The sequence below is a fragment of the Falco cherrug genome, chromosome 8 (assembly GCF_023634085.1).
Source record: "Falco cherrug isolate bFalChe1 chromosome 8, bFalChe1.pri, whole genome shotgun sequence".
Taxonomy (NCBI): Eukaryota; Metazoa; Chordata; class Aves; order Falconiformes; family Falconidae; genus Falco; species Falco cherrug.
Window position 1 is genome coordinate 40,738,443 of NC_073704.1, and position 19,286 is coordinate 40,757,728.

The 19,286-nt window shown below is 37.9% G+C and overlaps 1 protein-coding gene across 9 annotated transcripts in view; it reads left to right on the forward strand.

Moving 5' to 3' along the window:
* Positions 1-19,286, forward strand: part of MBD5 (methyl-CpG binding domain protein 5) — a 147,694-nt gene that overhangs the window by 1,056 nt on the left and 127,352 nt on the right. The gene's annotated exons all lie outside the window — the stretch shown is intronic.

Sequence of the window (19,286 nt, forward strand, 5' to 3'; positions counted from 1 at the left end):
GGGGGCAAACTAAATGCCTAACTCAAGGAAATATTGGAAGAAGCCTTGTAGAGAATTGCAAGAATCCAGAAGTAAGAGTTTGGGCATTAATGCCGAGTTGAAATAAGTGTCCTCTACAGAAGTAGGATGTTTACATTAAAATTGCTTTTCTCTGCTTATTTCTGGAGCTTAATTACGTCCTCCATAATTTTAAAAAGACAGTTTAACTGCTCAGTTTATTAAGTACCATGGTGCATGCTGAACCATGAAGTAGGCCATGAGTACGTATTTCAGTGGGGCATCACGGTTAAATGGTGGTCAGCAGAGAGTGTGTGTCATCTCTGCTTCACGCTGGAAGGATACCCACAAGAAAGAGCTCTCCTGAAAGCTTTGCTGTCTCCCATTTCTAATTTGTACATACATGTCTTATGCGAAGCAGTAATTTTGTGATCAAGCTGGAAAGAGTTTGAGAAAGCCGTAATTTGATGGGTTGGAAAGAATGAGAGAAAAATAGAGTTGGACTGATACTTAACAATACTGTGAAGAAGAATTTAAGGTAGCAGCCATAACTATAGATCTTTCTAATAGTTTGCCATTAGTTTTGTGTTAGCTTGTAAAAACAGGATTAATTTGGTTTTAAATGTGAAAAAATTCAACAGCGATAATCATTGTCAAAAGCGGCAGATACGTGTTGTTAGGAAACACATTCTTCAAATGTGCGACTCTCCTTTTAGTTAGTTTACTACAGGCAAGATTTGGACAGCAAAAGACTGTCCAGCAGTAAACGACATAGTTTTTGTTGGGGTTTTTTTTCCATGACAGTGCTTCCTTTCTGAACCTGAGATATCATTGATCTACTTTCATCTGTACATGAGAACCTATAGCAACTTCAGGATTATGCTCCTGATGTATGTAGAGCTGCAGATCTGCCTGCAACTTTCATGGCCTACAGCTGATGAGATCTATTATTTGTTAGGGGGGATTGAACACTTTAATTTCTTTGTGTTTTAGTGTTAAAAATAGGTATGATTTGATTTAATATGATTGCTCAGTAAAGTACCCTAACAATTTTAAAGCTGGTCAGAATAATTCAGGGTCTTCTCTTACTTTAAATCTTAGAGATAAACTTACTAATAAAACCTTCATTTCCCCTCCAGCTCTGGCAGCCAGGTCTGTGCTGGAAAGACAACTGCTGCTTTGGGGAAATAGGGTAGGGAAGGTTCCCTCCTCAGGAGCCACTGGTGGGGCTGGGGATTCCAAGTTGTCAGACGCAATCCCTGCATTTCTGCAGCACCTAGCGCAAAGGGGTCTAAGGCTGATTTGGGGATTCTGGCTGCTGTCACAGCAACCTTCTAACAACTAAAAGAACTGAATCTCTTCAACCTGTGTTAAGGCAACCTCTGTTAAGGAAGACTGTGCATTATCAACACCTATAACTAAGGGGCAATACAGATTTCTTTGGTTTTTTTAAGCTGTCTTTGCTGCTATTATGAATAGGTATTTATATTTTCTAATTGCTTTTAGGAAAACTTTGTGTGTATTTTTCAGTTCTTTATCTTTTGAGACAAAATTAGTGATTGCTTTCCTCTGTATTCCAGGTTAGTGGCTTCCTAGGCTCTTGGGCAGAGAGTTTGTTTTGAATTAGCAAGGAACCTACCATAGCAAAATGTAGCCTGTGCTAGACATAAAGATGCTGTTCATGCCAGACTTATATTTGTCTTTAACAGTCTTTCCTTGGAGTTTGCTGTCTTACCTTTCTTTGTAGGTGAATGTGTTAGTTTCTATTTAGACTAGGTAGGCGGATGTTTGAAGAGAATCTTTATGATGCAATACTTTCAATAAATGAACTTTTCTTTGCTTGGAGTCCTTTCATTCTTCTGTGGCTGTGGAGGGATAGGTCTTTGTAAAAAAAAAAAAAAAAAAAAAAAAAAAAAGCACTGAAGATCTTGGCATAAGTAACAGTCCACTCAAAAATGGAATGCCTTGGTTTTCAGCTGGGTAGTTTAATTCGGTTTGTCAGTAATTTTTCTTTTTTCTCTCTTTTTTTTTCCCCCTGCTGTTACTCATGGTCGTTCCTTGTATGTGGAAGATCAGTAACTTTAATACAGTCCATAACTACAAAGTTAGTTTCTGAATCAGCAGCGGGTGCTTATCGTGGATGTTCCTTCTGGAAAGCAGCAAACCAGGTGGGTGGCCCCTTGTGCCCATCTGGAGCCCCACTAATGTCAGCGTGTCTTTCTATGGGCTTAAGAGACCACACGCACAAAGCAGTTTCCAAGAGAAGAATCTCATCTATTAATGGCTAGGGACACAAATGTTGAAAGTGGCTGAGCTTCCTTTAAAAAAATATTGTTAAAACTTTTGAAGAGTGGGAAGTTCTGCTTCTTCTTTTAGGCTTGTTTGGTTTTTCAGGGGCTTGGTTTTGTTTGATTGGGTTTTTGTAAGGACCCTGTATTGATTTCTGCTTTGTCCCACTGGAAATGGGTATCGAAGTTACCATTGATTTCAACAATAAAAAGATACAGGATACATTTTTTTAAATGTTTTTATGTCATTAAGGACCTGCTTATTCTTTTTTAAGAGTTATTTGAATATTTGAAACCACAGGCTTTCATTGGCATTTCTTTGTTTTTATTTTAGGAAGTATTGGGTGGAATAATATTGCTTAATTAGTTTCAAATAGGCCTGCACAGGAACCAAGGCTTGTATTAGTAACAACATTTTGGAAGAGCATTTGAGACAGTTTTCAGAATGCTTTAGTTTTTATCTATGTAACTAGAGTTAAAACAAGTGGGATGCTAATAAAAAACAGCAGTTAAAAAATTTAAGAAGTATGGACTCCTTTTCTCTCTTCAAATTCCAAGTTCTTTATTATAGTGATACCTATTTTTTTTGTGAATCATCTAGAAAGGAGTTCAGACTTCACACTGTTTCTGAATAGAGGTAAAATTTGTCAAAACCACTCAGGCTACAGTGTTATAAAGTATATTAGTACATAGCATACATGTATGTACACAAATGCACATGTGTAAATACAAATGAGTGTGTAAAACATCGATACTTTAAAACAGTACTTAAAATTAAAGCTCCAAAGCTTTGTGTGGCTCCAAAGATCTGTATTTTGAGGCTCTTACCTCTAAGTTGTTTTGTTTTTTTTATCTGGCACATGGCAGCAGGAATCAGTCATTACCATGAGATGGCTATTCATAGACCTTTGTGAAATGAGTTGATCATCTCAGTTTATCTGCAGCTTGACAGGTGTTCCCATCACAAAAATCTCCATTACCTCCTGTCCTCCCCATGGGAATGACTAAGGAACGCATTGCAGAGAGTGGCTTTGAGGGTTGGTTCATTGGGCTGGAGCTGGGGAACATTGTGGTGGGCAATACAGAGAGCTGGAGATGCCCAGGCTACATTTGTTACTTTGTTGTTTGTTTGTTCTTGGGTGGTTTTTTTTTCTGAAATCTTCTGTTTAAGGAGCTTTAAATTTACTTAAAAAATGAAATGGTAAAATGTCTGGAAATTCTTTGTAAGGTTTCTAATAACTTTCTTTATTAAAGAAGGAATAAAGGGTTTCATTTATTCCTCCGGTTAAATTCTTCGATGTGCTGTTTTCATTATTTTTTTTTTTTATTTCTTCTACAGGAAGTATTTTAAAATAAAAAGCAAGCAGTATTTTGAAAATTCTTATCTCGTCACGATATCTGGTAGCTAAGACTTACAGAAGCAATATGTTAATTACATTATTCCTATATGAGGTAAAATTGAAGCCCAGATTTAAAAAGAATATATATTCTCATAATTTTTGCTTAGTCTACATTTTCAGTGACATTAAATCCAAATTTATTTTGGTGACTTGCTGAAGGAGGAGTAATCTGAAATGTAAATAGCATCTTAATATTAGGGCCCTTGGTTTGCAGCATCAGTAGCATGGCATCGCTAAGAAGAATTCCCAAGTGAGGGAACCAGAACAGTTGTCAATTGTTTGCACAACAAATCCTGTTGGATCAAATGGTGATATTCTCAACGTTTAGATAAAAAGAGGCTTGCAATAATGTTGCCTTGTACCCCACTGCCAAAGGAAACAAATGCAGTCTAAGTTAGGAGAAACATAAAAGTTGGCCAAATAGAAGCTAGGTCTACATATCATAAATATAGATAGGCTAATTTTTCCATTCATACTGCCTGATGTTACAAAACCACATAAATTTAATTTCAGTTTGCCAATTTTAGAGTTTATTTTTAAGCTCTGGTAGACCATTGTCAACACATTGTTTAGGATTATCTGTTGTGACAAACTGAAGTCTATAAAAACGTGTAAAACATTTGGGTTTTGTCTTCATCCTTTAAGCTTTTACCTGTATACATTCATATATGTATACTCATGCATGCCTATTTATACACATGTGCGCTTGTGTATATATATATGCATATATATGATTAGACCTGCTAGAATGAGTACAAATTTCATGAGTTTTGGTAGGACTCAAGCTGTAACATTGACAATAGCAAAAAGTTGGCACTGGCTTTATATTTTGACTGTTTGCACCTAATCTACTTCTAAATTATGCATATTTTAAAGGTATATAATTTTTGACTTTTAAGATTCTGATGCAATTAAGATTTTTTCATCTGTTTAATTTTTGTACGTAAGCATGCCGTTGACTTAAGGAGGTAAATTTTATTTATAAGTATGTAAAAACAAGCACACAAAAAAATTTTTGCTGGATCCTCTCATCTAAACCCTAGATGAGAGGAAGAATTTTTTGGTGTCTGCTGTTTTTGTAAGAAAACACTGTGAAAGTGGACAAATGAGATCATTGATTAAAGAAACAAAGTGGTCAGAAATCTGTAGCGAGCAATTTTTTTTTTTTAGAACAGAACTTTCTTTTGTTTTTACAGGCTTGGGGGCAGAAGGGGGGATTTGTTGACCCCTCGTAATCTTTATGGGGAAGAAGCTTGGTTACAGCAAATAATAAGAAGGATCAGATTTAAGAGGTAGACATGTTGGTATAAATTGGTGATGCAATGGGGTTTTGTTATGCTGTTCTTCATCGCTACTGGATATGTGAAATGATATTGTAAGGTCTGCTGGTATTTCAGAGTTCAATAACTTTTCTTGATGCATTTTGAAGTGTTAAGAGAAAAAGCGTCTGGAAAATATTTTTCTTTTTTGCAACCATTTGTTTTAAAGTTTTCTGCCTGCCTTTTTTTTTTTTTTTTTTTTTTAAGAATCAGACTGTGTTTCTCAAGGATAGCCCCCTTTGAGCTTAAAATATTTTTCCTCAGAAGATTCCCATTCATACTATCTTAGGAAAGGTTAGGATTTTTAAGATAATGTTTAAAAATATTTTTCCTCCTTTAACATTTTGTCACATAGGAGTTCTTGCCGAAGGGATTCTTGACTGTTTTAGAAACTGTAATCTAGTTAAAAGGTTTGTTTATGCTTCCCATCTCTGTTCTGCTGATGGTATTAAGAGTGCGGGCCAGAGCCAGGCAGCTAACTGTTTATAGCAGTCAAACTTCAATTAAAGCTGCAGCCTTCAGTTTACTAAATATCAATATGTTCGTGGCAGCTGCAAATAATTGCAGAAAACATGAAAGTAGAGTGGTGGCCTGTGATTTTTCTCTTTCTCAATAAATTCTTTTTCACTTGTTCTTTTCATATTTAGAATCCTGAATACACTTTCAGATTCAGAAGTGATTTGCACTTTGAAAGAAGCTGTCTATGAAAGGCTGAGATCTATATTTGGGACTGTATCTTTTAGAGGCAAAACATTCATTGATTTCAGTAGAAGTTCTGTCCTAAAGGCTGTAGAGTATGTTCCTCTGTATCAGAGCAGATACCAAAATTATTCTACCACAACCATTGCATAGGCTGTCGTCCAAATGTGAAGTGCCATTGACTTTTGTCTACAAAGATAATTTAAATGTTGAGGGCTGTGAAGTCCCATATTCTCAGGGTAGCAAGAATGCGCTATATTTAGTGGACAATAACTCAAGAATTTGTGTGTTAAAAAAAAAAGCAAACTAATAACGTAGATTTCATTTAATACTTTCAACTTCGGGCTGATGTTTGGGTTTAAGGATTATGTATTTAAAAATATGTGGATTGTTGGAGCCTTTTAAAACACGCGTGGTTTTCCTTAAAGTCTGCCTTGGTGCTATTAAGTAATGTAGCACGTATGCGTCTGTAGGCCATCTGAACTGAAGAAGCAAACCATATCTGGCCTGTAGGCTATTGGTTCCTCACCTCTGTTTTAAAATTAGTAAAATCATTTGCAGCGTGATTCATTTCTAAAAATTACTTGTCCATCTGTGCAGAGCGTACTAGCTATAAAGTTGCACTGCTCACTGTGGTAGTGTTGGTGTTTTCTCTGAAAGTTGCATTACTCTTGTAATGGCTTTGTTGTAGCTGTTGTATCACACTTTGGCCAAGTTGGTTTTGTTTGATAAATACGTTTGTATTAGGCATGTAGTAGGGGGTGTTATAATAATGCTGTGTAAAGTGATGTTAATTTTTTGAAATACCAGTAAAATTTTTATACTCTTAATATTTTGTTATTAAAAATCTAGATATGAAATCTTTAAGGAAAAAAATAAAACGGTCTATCTGTTTTCACTGATGTCAGTGCTAAAATATTTATTAACTTCCTTGGGTGCTGGATCAAGCCCTAGATCTGAATTTTTCATGAGTTCTAACTTCACAAAGGTATTGGGGAATGAGCAGTTCTAACCATGTAATGATCCCAAAAGCTGGTCGTTAGGCAGCTTCTTAATCAGCTGGTATGTGGATTCCTAGTGGATCACCTTACAGATTTAGCTTTCTTCCTGTGCTTGTGGTTTTTGCTGGTCTCTTTCCCATGCTGCTTTTCTTAAAAACTTCACCGTTATGAATCAGTCTTAATCATTTTTTGTAACTCAAGTCAGTAGCTCATGCAAGAGTTCTGCTAAGAATCTGCAGACACATGGTGAGGTAGAACTTGACCAAAAGTCCTTTTTTATGTAAAAGGAGCTTAGAAATACTTCATGCTGGTAAAGGTATTCCTGTGTGTAGGAACTACATCGTTTTTCTTAAATAATAAGTATCAGAGCAATAACTGTTTTTCTGTCAGAGAACTGAGTATGTAAATTTTGTAGAACCTGTTGTTTCACATTTTTTCTTTTATTTGAAAACAGTCAATCAGCTTTCTCTAAGTACTGATCTGTGCTGATTAAAAATAAGTTTTAACTTTATTCAGGTTTTTTTGAAGTTACGGGTTTGCGACAACAACCTGAAACACTGTTATCCCATACTGGAACTGCTGGAAGTTCCAATTTTTAATGCTACTGCGTTTAACAGTAAAAACACCTGTTAATATTCAGCTTTTGCTAATTATTGCAAATAATTATAATACTTTGTGTGCACTGGAATTTATTTATAGTATCTGTATGTCTGGAATGTTTCTGAGCTGCTCTTAGGAAAAATGAAATGCCTTTTTGTTTCTCTTTTGGTGGTAGGTAGTCAAAATTCTTATGTAATGTATGAAAATGTTCATTATAATGGTGGTGAATGTAAACTTACTCATTGCTGATGACTGGTGAACCTTACATTGAAGATATGTTAAAGCATCTCCAGTTACCAGGTTTTTGATAGACAAAGTTCTTTTTAGAGATTTCTATTTGATGTCCTAATGTAGGGTCTGAAAAAAGTCAGTTAGCATGTGTACTAGAGGTCTCCAGACATTTTTTTTTTATTAGGTTATATGAATCAGTATGTTCATCAAAAACCTTCAAATAATTGCCACTTTTTTTTGATCTCAGCATTAATCCCATTGAGTATAATCCATAATTGTTCTGTCCTCGGTTTGCATTGCCTCTCCTGTTTAAGTTTGCTTTACTCAAATGCTATATTTTGCCCTAATAGAAATACCTGAGGACTTACTAACTGTTAGTTGGTCTTAGTAGTGTCTGATTCAACTTGGTGATGTTCTCCTCCTGCATGTCAGTAGCACAGAGAGTTTGGAATGCCATAAATAAATGTGAAACTTCAGAGAATGCATTACTAGGTAGAAATATTTTTATTTTTCTGCAAGCAAAGGATGGTGAAGCCTGCTTCACCAGAGAGGCAAGTTCCCTGAAGCTGCAAGGTGCTGCCTGTGGATAAGTCTTACTGCTGTTTGCTGTGGTATTCAACTTTAGGTATACTTATTTTAAGGGAAGATGGTGTTTTGCTCACTATAAGAGAAAGGAGGATTGTAACTGAAAGCTGCTGGAGAGGTCTCGTGGTGTGGGAGTAGGAAGGAAACAATGTCAAGACGTTAGGAAGTAGCAGACTCTGGGGAGAGGGGTTGGTGGTCAGGAGTGAAGCAGCGTAGCGAATGGCAACGGAGAGAGAAGGGGGGTGCAACAGGGAGGGAGGTGGATGGAGGCAAAGCGTTTGGAGAAGAGCTGAAGGCTGGGGGGGTGGTGTGGACATAGTCGGGGCTGGAATGAAAACTGGGAGGTGTTTAGGCAACAGGGGCTGTGTGGCTGCGTGTAAGGTCTTTGACATGGTGGAGGGGAGGAGATCTGGTAACGGATGTGATCGGAAAGGGAGATGGTGACTATTTATGGAAAAAAACCCTGGTAGCCTTACCGAAAACACAGTTACGAAGCCCCGTGGCTTGTGTTTTCACATACAGTATCAACTAAAAGTGCTGCTTATCACAGTCTTTGCATACAGCAGTCTTAGGATGATTGGAAAAGGGAAATAAATAGGCATCCCACTACTATCAGGCATATCTATAATCCATAATATTGTCACTGTGGCTGCCTAGAGTTGAGAGCGCTGTAAGTTGTTAATGGCTGGATCATTGGGTGTATCCAGACACCAGGCCCCAATGTTTTCAAATGATAAGTGGTATCAATAGAAAAGAGGTGCTTAAGTATCTTTGAGGACTTCGGCCTACATGTTTAGGTTTCTAGGAGTTAAGTCTCTAGGCAACTAAATACATGAGTTCAGCTTTTTCTTCTTTGTCCTATTTCAGTTCTGTCTTGTGGCTGCAAACTCCATGTCTTTGTTGGAGTAAAGTATCAGAGAATTCTGCCCTCCTGTAGCATAAACAGTTCTCTTTGACAAAGACCTACTCAGTTTTCATTAGGAAAAGTATCCCAGCGTTATATTCTGAAAAGGGTGGCTGGAATGCTCAGCATGCCTTCTCTGGCTTGCCATTATTTTGTTTCCTTTGACTATATTCTTTCTTACTCCTCTCTTGAGTAAACAATTCTAATCCACTACTGTACATGGAAGTCTTTTTTTTTGTTGTTGTTGTTATTTATTTATGAACCTCCCTATTTTTTATGCATCCTTTTGACATCAGATGACCAGAAGTAAACACAGTATTCCTAGTGAGGGGAAACCACTGATTTATATGGATTATTCTAATCCAACATCATGCAAGCAAAATCAAAAAATAGTTTGACTACCTAATGATTCAGAAATGCAGAAGTGTTGCCAAAAATTTTAGCATTTGTTAGCTTTACACTTGAGCAAATGCATTCTGGTAGAGGATTTAACTTCTTTGTTTTAACTCTTATCTTCAGAGTTTTAAGGCTATGAATTTATTCCACAAAAAGACAGAAGCACATGTTTTACAATTAATAGAAATATTAACATTAGTTTTTAATTTGCTTGCATTTTCTTTTTCAGATAAATATTTCTAGGCTTACATATACAGGGACAAACATTCTTCCATTGCATATAGCCGCAAAAGTTGGTTTTTTTATTGAACAGAAGCTGTAAAATGATGTAGCATTTTCTAGTTTGAGATAATGGTCTGAAGCTTATGCCATAGGAAACAAATTCAGTATACCTTAGTGAGGAAAGGAGTATCTCTTGAATAGCATCAGTTTCTGTGTATTTTGAGTGCTTAAGTATTTCAACAGAAATGGGAACAACATCTTTTGAGGAACCTGAGCAGAAGCAGGAACCAGATGTGTTGATACTGTAAGCATTAAACAGTCTGCAGTTTAAGAATTATTCTCTGGTCCCTTTGAATTCAAGGACTGAATTATTTTATGTGCCTCTTCTGGACAGTGTTTTCCTGTGTATTTGTCAATCATACTGGAGCCCTGGTATTACTGTAATACAGAATAATAGAAATACTGAGGGAATTTTTTTTTTTACTTCTGTGAAAATTATTTTGGGGGATGATTTTACATGGTTCAATAAAGAATGGAAGTTCAATAAAGAATGGAAAAAGAAACATGGTAATTTAGGATGAACAGTAGAAGAGACTTCTTATAATGAGAGAAACTTGATTTTTAAATTTAATTTCTATTGGATAGCTTAGATTTGAATTGCTGATACTATTCTATATTAGCCTCTTAGCTTGGCTACAAGGGAATATTTTTGCTCTTTGAAAAAATTATCTTATTTTTTTCATTTTTTTTCTGTTCAAGACAAAAAAACCCACAAAACAAAAAAAACCTGTCCCAAAATACTTAAATGTGTGTTTTTCTCTAAACTACAACAGCTGTACAACATTGTTTTAAATAAATATTCTGATACAGTTTCACCAAAAAAACAAGAAAAAGGGAGTTGTTCAGGCGCTGAAATAAAATTATCTGCAAACTAGTGAAGTTACATATGCGTTTTTCCCATGATTCAGCATTTGATGAAAAATATGTTAGTAAGTATTTATTTTAAGTTAGAAAACCAAATTTGAGAAAATTATTATTTTTTTTAGATTTTTATGAGTAATATATAGGTCAGTTGACTATTTGACTTCAGAACAGTTCAGGGAGGAATCTAGCAAAGTGAAGATGCCTGTTGTGCATGAAATAGAAATACATGCTCAGCAACTGGATTGATCTTTGATAATCTTTCTTGTTAGATGTTTTTCTCGCTATTATAAAATACAGAATTTTAAAATCAAACTTAATTGTTCTTTATAAAAGTGAAGAAAATAAATTTCTACAACATTCAAATATGAAGTATTAAATGGGATATGCATGAAGATATTAGAAGTTTAAGAGTGGTGGCCTCAGTTTAATTTATAACCAGGGAGCTTTACATTACTTTTACCATGACTTTTATTTTAAAGTCAAGTGACTTTTTTTACATAGAAAAGTAACAGTCATACATGTCTAGTAGTTTTTTAATTTTTTTTTTGTTTAGTGTTATGTATTGTGATTCGATGTTACCATTATAATATTAAATATTAATAACATGGTTTTGGTAAGAAAACTTCAAAATAATGTCTGGGCAGAATAATGTGTGTTTCTGTAAAGAAGGGAATTGCTTTCCTAAATTCAAATAGCATATGTTTGTGGGTTTTTTGAGGCTACTTCATTTGATGGTATTATCTCATAGGCATTGCTTCCCTTTGAGATGGATGGGGCTTGTACCCCTCTGAAAGGTGAGCTTATGTCTAGTAGTGGAGTGTAGCATATTTTTCTCTGTGCAGTGGAAAATAAAAAGTTTATGACTTGGGCAAAATGCTTTGCCCGTTTTTGTAGAGTCTTGTGTGTTTAGCGTCCAAAAACCTTTTCATAAATAGAGCTATAGAATACCTAAGGCTATTCAATTCATCTTTTCAAGGGCAAAGGATTTTTCTTTTTCTTTCTTTTTTGAGAAAGGGAGCTGTCAGAACGAACTTTATAGTTTTTCCTTTGTTGAATTGACACTCTATAAAATTTTATTTTAGCAGATTCGATACAAGAAGGAAGAAAATGATAGACTACAAGTAGGGCACAGAAGAAAGTTGTAGGTTATTAAATCTTTTCAAGGAGAAAAGGAAGTAGTTCAGTGTGCTTGCAGAGGTTCCTGTGTCAGCATTTGAGAAGCCTGGAAGAGATTATCTTCAGCCAACAGCAGGTAACGAAGGACAGGATGTGAAGGGAACACTGAACTACCAGCATGAAGGAAATTTGAGATATTAGCCTGTTTCAAAACTGGTTTTGCTTTAGATGTCTTCTTGCTTTGCAGTTCTTGAGCTGCAGTGTGAGAGTTTTGAGCATGCAGATTAAAAAGTGAATGCTGATGTCTTGAAATAGACATTTTAATAGGCTTTTTGGCTTTTTTTTTTGAGTGAATTTATCATTAAGGAGAAATAATAGCAACTCAACAGATAAATCGGAGCAAATTAACCCTTCATAGAACTGTTTGGTTTTGGGGGGTGTTTTTCCTCCCCATATTGCTATCCACATGCATGTACATTTTACTGAGAATTGGCCCCTCTCTTGAGGGCATGGGCAGCATTAATAGAATTAGTTAAGGGTCATTTGGCCACAGGGTTCATGTCATAATCTGTCAGCTCAGTTCTCTCTGGCAGGTGAGCTGGGTATTTTGGCATGTGTATTGCTCCACCTGTGGCACTGGTGTTCTGCTCTGCACCCCACTGAGATTTCTCAGCTGGATTTTACTTTGTCTCCAGCAGTGAATTTGTCAAAGGGACATCAACATTTTTAAAAAATAATATATTAGTTGTCCTTCCAGCCCTGTGAATTGGTAATGCTTCTGGAACGTACGCTAGAGAAAGTGGGGTGTGTACGTATTGAAGAGTGGAGCAGGTGGAGCCAGGTAAGCTGTGCTGAAGCTATCAAGTCTGTAAGATCAGTCATGCCCTTGCCAGTTGAGACTTGTGTTAGACTTGCATGTATCATGAGCATAATCCTTTACTCAGATGCTATTCTCACAGAAAATTGCTTGTTATTTTACTTGCATGGGATTGGCCTGGCTAGGTGCTTGACTGACACTGACCCTCTCTGATAATGAGGGTCGGGAGCAGGGTATAATAGTGTTGCAGAATATGCCTATGCAAAGGCTTACACAAGTACGAGCACGTCTGGAGCCTGCTTGCAGAGCTCAGTACCTTGACAGTGCTGTCTGTAGCCCAGATGTGTATAGCTTGGAGTTGTGCTTTCTTGTTGCTAACTTTCTGAAGTCCTAACTGCTGTAGCCAGCCTGTGAATTATTACACTGTAAAAGACTGCCTTACTGAAGCCCTCTTGCATGAGTATTTGCCATCACCTTTTTTAAGCGAAGGTACAGCTGATTCGATTATGTTCTTGTTTCTGCCTTCCTCTAGCCAGTGGCAAACCCTGGTTCTGCCACCGTGAGATGGGCTGCGCCTGCTTGGGGCTGAACTGTTGGTTCATCGGGTTACAACCAGAGATCTTGAGAGAATTATGGACAGCGTTCCATCAACCCCTTCTGACTTCTAGGAGCCACTGGCTCCTCTCAGAGGGGAGTTGTTACGGCAGGCTGGAGAACCCTGTAGTTTCTGTGGCTGGCTTCTGATGCAATGCATTTGAAAAGAGATGAAATCATACAGGTATGAATACTTGAGAACTTTTATAAAGCAAGTCAGTCATACATGGAACTTTTCTGAGAGTATGCCACTTATCCTTTGTCTAGCTAGGGAAATGAGAAATACTGTGAAAGCAGGTGAACATTATCAAGACTGCAGCAGTTTCAGGATCAGACCTTACATTTGGGGAACTTGTCATTTCTGCAGTCACGGAGACACTCATTAAATATGTCACATTCAATATGCAGTTTATTGAGCAGTTTACTGACAAATGACCACAAATGCATCTTGAGTGATAGCTCGTTTTGGAGAGGATGGCCTTCCCTGCGTTAATCGTGTTCATGAAATTTCACTTCTGAAGATTACTGTCTGGTGGTAACACAGGTCTTGGTTAGCCATCTTCACTCTCTTCTTGGAACAAATACAACAGGGTTGCACTGGCAAGTGTGCAACTTCACACAGCTGGGAAGACCTACCATTGATTTATTTAGGCAATGGTAGGCCTATACTTTCTGAACATGATTTTTAAGAGGAATATTCCAGTGTTATTTCAGAAGATTTTGCCCACTTTACACTTCTGTGACTACCGTAGAGTTCCTGGCCATGCTTTAATTACAAACCTAGCAGTTACAGGATGATGTGCATTTCATACTTCAAGACAAAAACCCGACATGAGAATGCTGTTAAGCCAGTGTGATCTGTGTTGCTGTGTCGTGCTGTGCTCTGCAGCACAGGAAGTGTATGTGTAGTTGTTTTAATCTGAAGTGGATAGAAGATGCTGCTGTATTCAGGCACTTTTCAAACGGGTGCAGGTGCCCAAGTGTGGGATAGGTCCAGGTGAGCACAGAACAGTGCTTTGGGTTTGTATCTTCCTTATGTGGAGCTCTAGGAGAAAGCCAAGTGTGGTGATAAGGAGAATGTGCTGCTTGTTTGCGTAACCTTTGGGGCTTTGTTTTATGTGCTGGTATTACAAACCCTTAGACCCTTCAATAATGATATGAGATGGGTGCAGTTTCCTGATTCTTCTTCCAAATCTTAAAATGCTGTTGTAGTTTAAAAAAACCTAAATTAAAAATAGCAAAGCTTTAAACTAACCAAAAGTACGTGGGAAAGATTTTGGTTTCTTGTCCACTGATAAGTTTGTAGTTAGAACAGTGTAGTAAAACAAAAACTGATGTAAAATTGTGCCCTTGGAGAAATTCTACAAGGAGTCCAGAATAGTGTTTATTCTGCACTGAGACTTCCACTAGATTTATATATTCTACAGCTTTTCTAGCACAGATAAAAGGGCCCAGATCAATGATATAATTACCAATTTAGACCTTAGTTTCTATTTTTAAGTAAGTGATACCTTAAATTTTTGCCGTAGGGGTTTGGGAGCATCTTGTGAAGGAACATTTGTCCTTTGACTGTTTTGGATTATAAAGCCAGAATAAATACAGAAGGGAGAGCATACCAAATTTATAAAATATCAATCTGTGCAGAACAAAAGGATTCTTTTTATCTCCTAACTGAAAAATACTCCAATTCTTCCCCACCCCCAACAGAAGGAATAAATGAACAAAGAATTCAACTGAACTAAGACACCAACAGAAGCAGCAGCAAAGGTGAAAAGCCACAACCAGTGAGGGAAGACGAAAAGAAGGGTCATAAATGATTTGTTGTGTGGTACACATGTTGTTAATGCTCTTAATGATTGAACTGTTTATTGGGGATTACAAAGGGTTAGTAGACTACTCTGCTCAGGAATTTCACTGAATCTGACAGAAATGAGCAAAAGGGAGGTTAGCAGGATGCTGAACTAGGACTCGTGGAGGTTTGCCAGCAGAAGTCATTGTCCTTGATGAAGCTCCCCGAGCCTGGCAAGGCTGCCCAGAGTGAGGAGCCCAAACGCAGACGGCTTCAGGGTCCTTCTTTGCTTAATTCAGCGGCTGGACGTATTCAGACTGAGACACTCCTCTGATGCTAATAACTGTATAGCACTATTAAGTTACCAGTGTGATAGAGTTACAAGGAGTGTGGAAATTTACAGAAATATGCAGTAATACTTGCTAGACCTGTAAATCTAGTTTGGGGGTTGGGTATTTTTGGTTTTTGTTTTCTAGGGTTCTTTAATAAATGTAAACTTCCTAAAATCAACTGGTAGTTACATACTTGTTATTTGCCCTTGCTTTGAGTCCATCTTATATGCTACAGAGATCAGGAAAATCATGTTACCTAATACCTTTGCAATTAAGGACATCCAACTTGTTACCCAGAAGATCCCTCAAAACTGTAATGTTACAATTTAAAAAGTGGAAGTCACTTGCCCTATTTTACCCCATTGTAATAAATATTACAGCTGCCCCCCTTACTCCAGTTGCAGCTCTGGCCTGCTTCTCTTCTCGTTCTTTAGGTTCACTGACTCAGATTCTTGGGTTGTGTCCCCATGGGTGGTGACCTTAAAGAGGACTCGGAGGAATACTGTGACTTGTTCTGTGTTTTGTTTTGCTATTCCTGTCTGAAATCATACTGTTCCTGTTCATAAACCTATCATGCAGAATCTGATCATGAGGTCTATATTTAGAAATCAAGGAGGAACCTTTCAAACTCCCAGTAGTAGACATGGGAAGGGGAGGAATACCCAGACTTGTCATTTACCCACAGAAGCAGCTGTCAATTTCTAGAAACATTTCCGGCATTGTACAGCAGTGTGATCAGCTTGTACCTATGTTTGTGTTTTAAGTAGACAAATATATATTTCTGATGTTTTTCCCAAAGTCATAGACCTATCATTACTCTTAATAGTTCTTGGGCATGTTATTCTCAGTGGTTGGCTGTAGAATAGGCAATTGGAGTTCAGCTGATTCATGCAGATCATGCAAAATGGTGAAAAGGTGCATTTAATCAGTGTTAGTTTTCAGCATTAGAAGATTAGGGAAGTAATGAGCAGATCTTGGCCATTGTAGGAATTTAGGAATACTTAAATGTATCAGATGACGCGCGCATACCCCATTTATGCAAAAAATCATTAATCCAAACCATGTGTTTGTACGTGATTTTATTTTACCTATTGATGATGAGTCTGGAGCAAAACACGTCTGTGAGTAAAACTGTTGGTATATTCTAAATGGGAATTCAACCACAAGTGATATATCCAGTTAGCACAATTTACATTAATTAGCAAAATTCATCAGCTGCCAATCAAACTACTCTTGAGCTCCAGTTTTGGCTGTAAATTCATGCTTACTGGGGCTAACCTGAGTATACTAACTCAAGTGGAGTAACTGTTAGCTCTTCACTGTTGCAGTAATTTGGGCTGACTCTTGCTGTGAAGGTAAGCGATGGCTTGCAAGGAAGCTCCTGATGCTTGGAAGTTGTTCCTGCAGCAAACTGTGACAGTATTTGGTATGCACGCTCTCTGCTCTTGGCACGTTAGCTTCTGGGGCTGCTTTTCTCCTTCATAGTGTAGTGTGCAGTATAGTAAATGGAGAGTATAATGACACAGTGATGAATCCATCAGTTTAGGATAAGTGTCACTTTTTTTGTTTTTTCTCATAAATTGTTCAAAAATTGATGCAAAATGTTGCATTAAACCTTAGTGTGCAAAAGCAGAGATCGATACACCACTTTACTGTGGAAGTTTAAGTTCATCCTGTGAACAGGATTTTAGAGAAATAATGCTTATCTTCTCCCTTCCCCCAGAAAAAACAGAAATCTGCTTCTGAGAACTTCTGAATTTTTGCAGCTGTTTTTGGACACTGGGAAGAAGGGAAAGTGGATGTGGCTGAATTTATCTCTAGCATTTCAAGGTATCATTTAGGACTATTTCGTGGTATGGTTGTGTTCTGCAAAAGTCATGGTATCCATACTCATAAATAATTTGTGCTTTGTCTGGACAGTCCTCCTTTAGAGCCTGCTTTGTTAGCAGCGAGTTCAGAATGAAACCTCACTTGATAAGCTTAGGTTTAGCAGTTGATGAGCGGCTAAGTTAAGAGCTGTGTCCTCTGTGAAGCAGCCTTTCTGCATCCATTGGCTCTTACAGAAAGAGGTCTTTGCGTTGTTACCCATGCATCTCAAACCAGGCACTGCAGGTACCTCCTTGGTATCTGCCCTGTATTCCTGGACTTCCTTAACCTGTTCCAGAAAACTTTTGACATGTCTCACCACTCAGCAGGGTGCAAGGAAGGTGCTCTGTACTGCCTCTGAACCAAGCTGCTCTGGACCTAGAAGAACGTGCTATGTTAGCATGTATTCAGGGCAACAGACCTGTCCAGGGTCACCCAAACGCAACCTGGACTTCGGTGATCAAGCTGGAGAGAGTCTGTATTTTCCCAGTCATGGAGGAGATGAGTGATAGTGTCACATTTTACATTTTATTTCCATTTACAGGCAGTAGATTACTTGCCTTTTTCTGTACAGTGCAGGAAGTTTTTCTGGCATTAAAGTAGGTTGTCTCAATTTGGAATTTTTTCTTCTAAACCTGAAGCTTTTTACTGCAATAGAAACTTTTGGGACAAGTTTTCTTAAACTAGGATGCGTGTACATGTACAAAATGATGGCTCGGTACCCACCCATGGTTTAAAAAATTGCTACTAAAGGTCGTACTGTTCAGATACAGTAAAAGTGTAGAGATCGTAAGTGGTACAAAGTTGCTGTTGCCTGTTCTAAGAGAATGCAGAGGAGAGCAAATGTCCGACTAGATTGCAACTTGAATTACAAAATACTGAGAAAGCAGGATGGAAGTTCTCTAGCCTACGCTAGTATATGTTGCCCAGGATACATATTTGTGTTCCTCTCTTTAAGAGACTCTGCAAGACTTTGTCTGAAGTTTCACCTACCTATTAGAAGTTTTTTGATGTCTCCAACAGAGGGTGAAGGAGGTTCTTCTGACTCGTGATGGCTGTAAATTCATAGGTAAAGAAGGCTTAGCTTTCTGTGTCACTCTGTGTGTCAGTCAGGCTTGCCTAAGGTGTTTGAAAAGACCTCTTCATGTGCATCTCGGGGAACACCAACATTGCGTACAACATGCCAGTGGGCTGTGCTCTGGCTTAATGAGGAGCACAGATACGTGATGGGTGCTGCACAGTATCCTGTGTGCACTGCCTTTTCTGCTTGCTGTTATGTGTATGAGTGGCATAGGAATGTGATACAGCCACCTGAGCCCCCTCATTCCCTTTCCCCAGCAAAGCCCAGGCGCAAACATGGCACGGTGGTGTGGTTGGTAAATAACTTCACCTGTGAACACCTCAAGTCATAAAGCAATGTAATTGCCTGACAAGATACATCTAGATGCCGAGAAGAATTTTCAGTTACCAGTCATGTGTTCAGTACTCTTTAGCGCACTAATATGAATTTGTCATAAAGACCCAACAATTTGGAAAGGAAACAGATATTGCAACCGTTCGGGAGAATGAGTTTCTAAACCTGCAGGAGTTTTGTGCCAGAACCTTTCTGAGACTGAAGGTGTGGCAGCTGCTTTTTATTACCTGGTGCGTCTGATTCTTAACCATAGCCGTACTTTTAATTAAAAAGACTAAGAAGTAGTTACTTGGTATCATGCTGTGGCCTGGTCCCTTATTAAGATGGAAACATGCCACTGGATGATCGACTGAATGCAGACTTTCTGTAAATGCAGCTGACATTGAGATGAAGTGTACCCGAGCAGGTTTCTCCTATCTCTATAAGGAGTGAAGCTGGAGGGGTTTTACTGTTTGGTAGTGTGTTTATTTTCCTTTTGGAGGAAAAGTTCAGACATGTTAATGAAGTAATCTCATTGATCCCCCTTCTGGGTTTTATTAAATACCTTAGGAAAATTCCTCTGGATCACTTAATTACCTAGAGCTGTCTTTTTAGAATGCTCAAATGAATACTGCTGTCATTACAGGAATCGGGTGTCCTTACTCTTGGGTACTGCTACTGCAAGTACTTCTTCAGTCCATGTGGGCAAGAAGAGCGCTGTTTTTATTGCAAAGCATTTACTTGAAAACAGGCTAATTCCTCTAGTCAGCAAGTTGCTGGCTTTGTTAACATGGCAGTTCCCTGTCAGTGTAT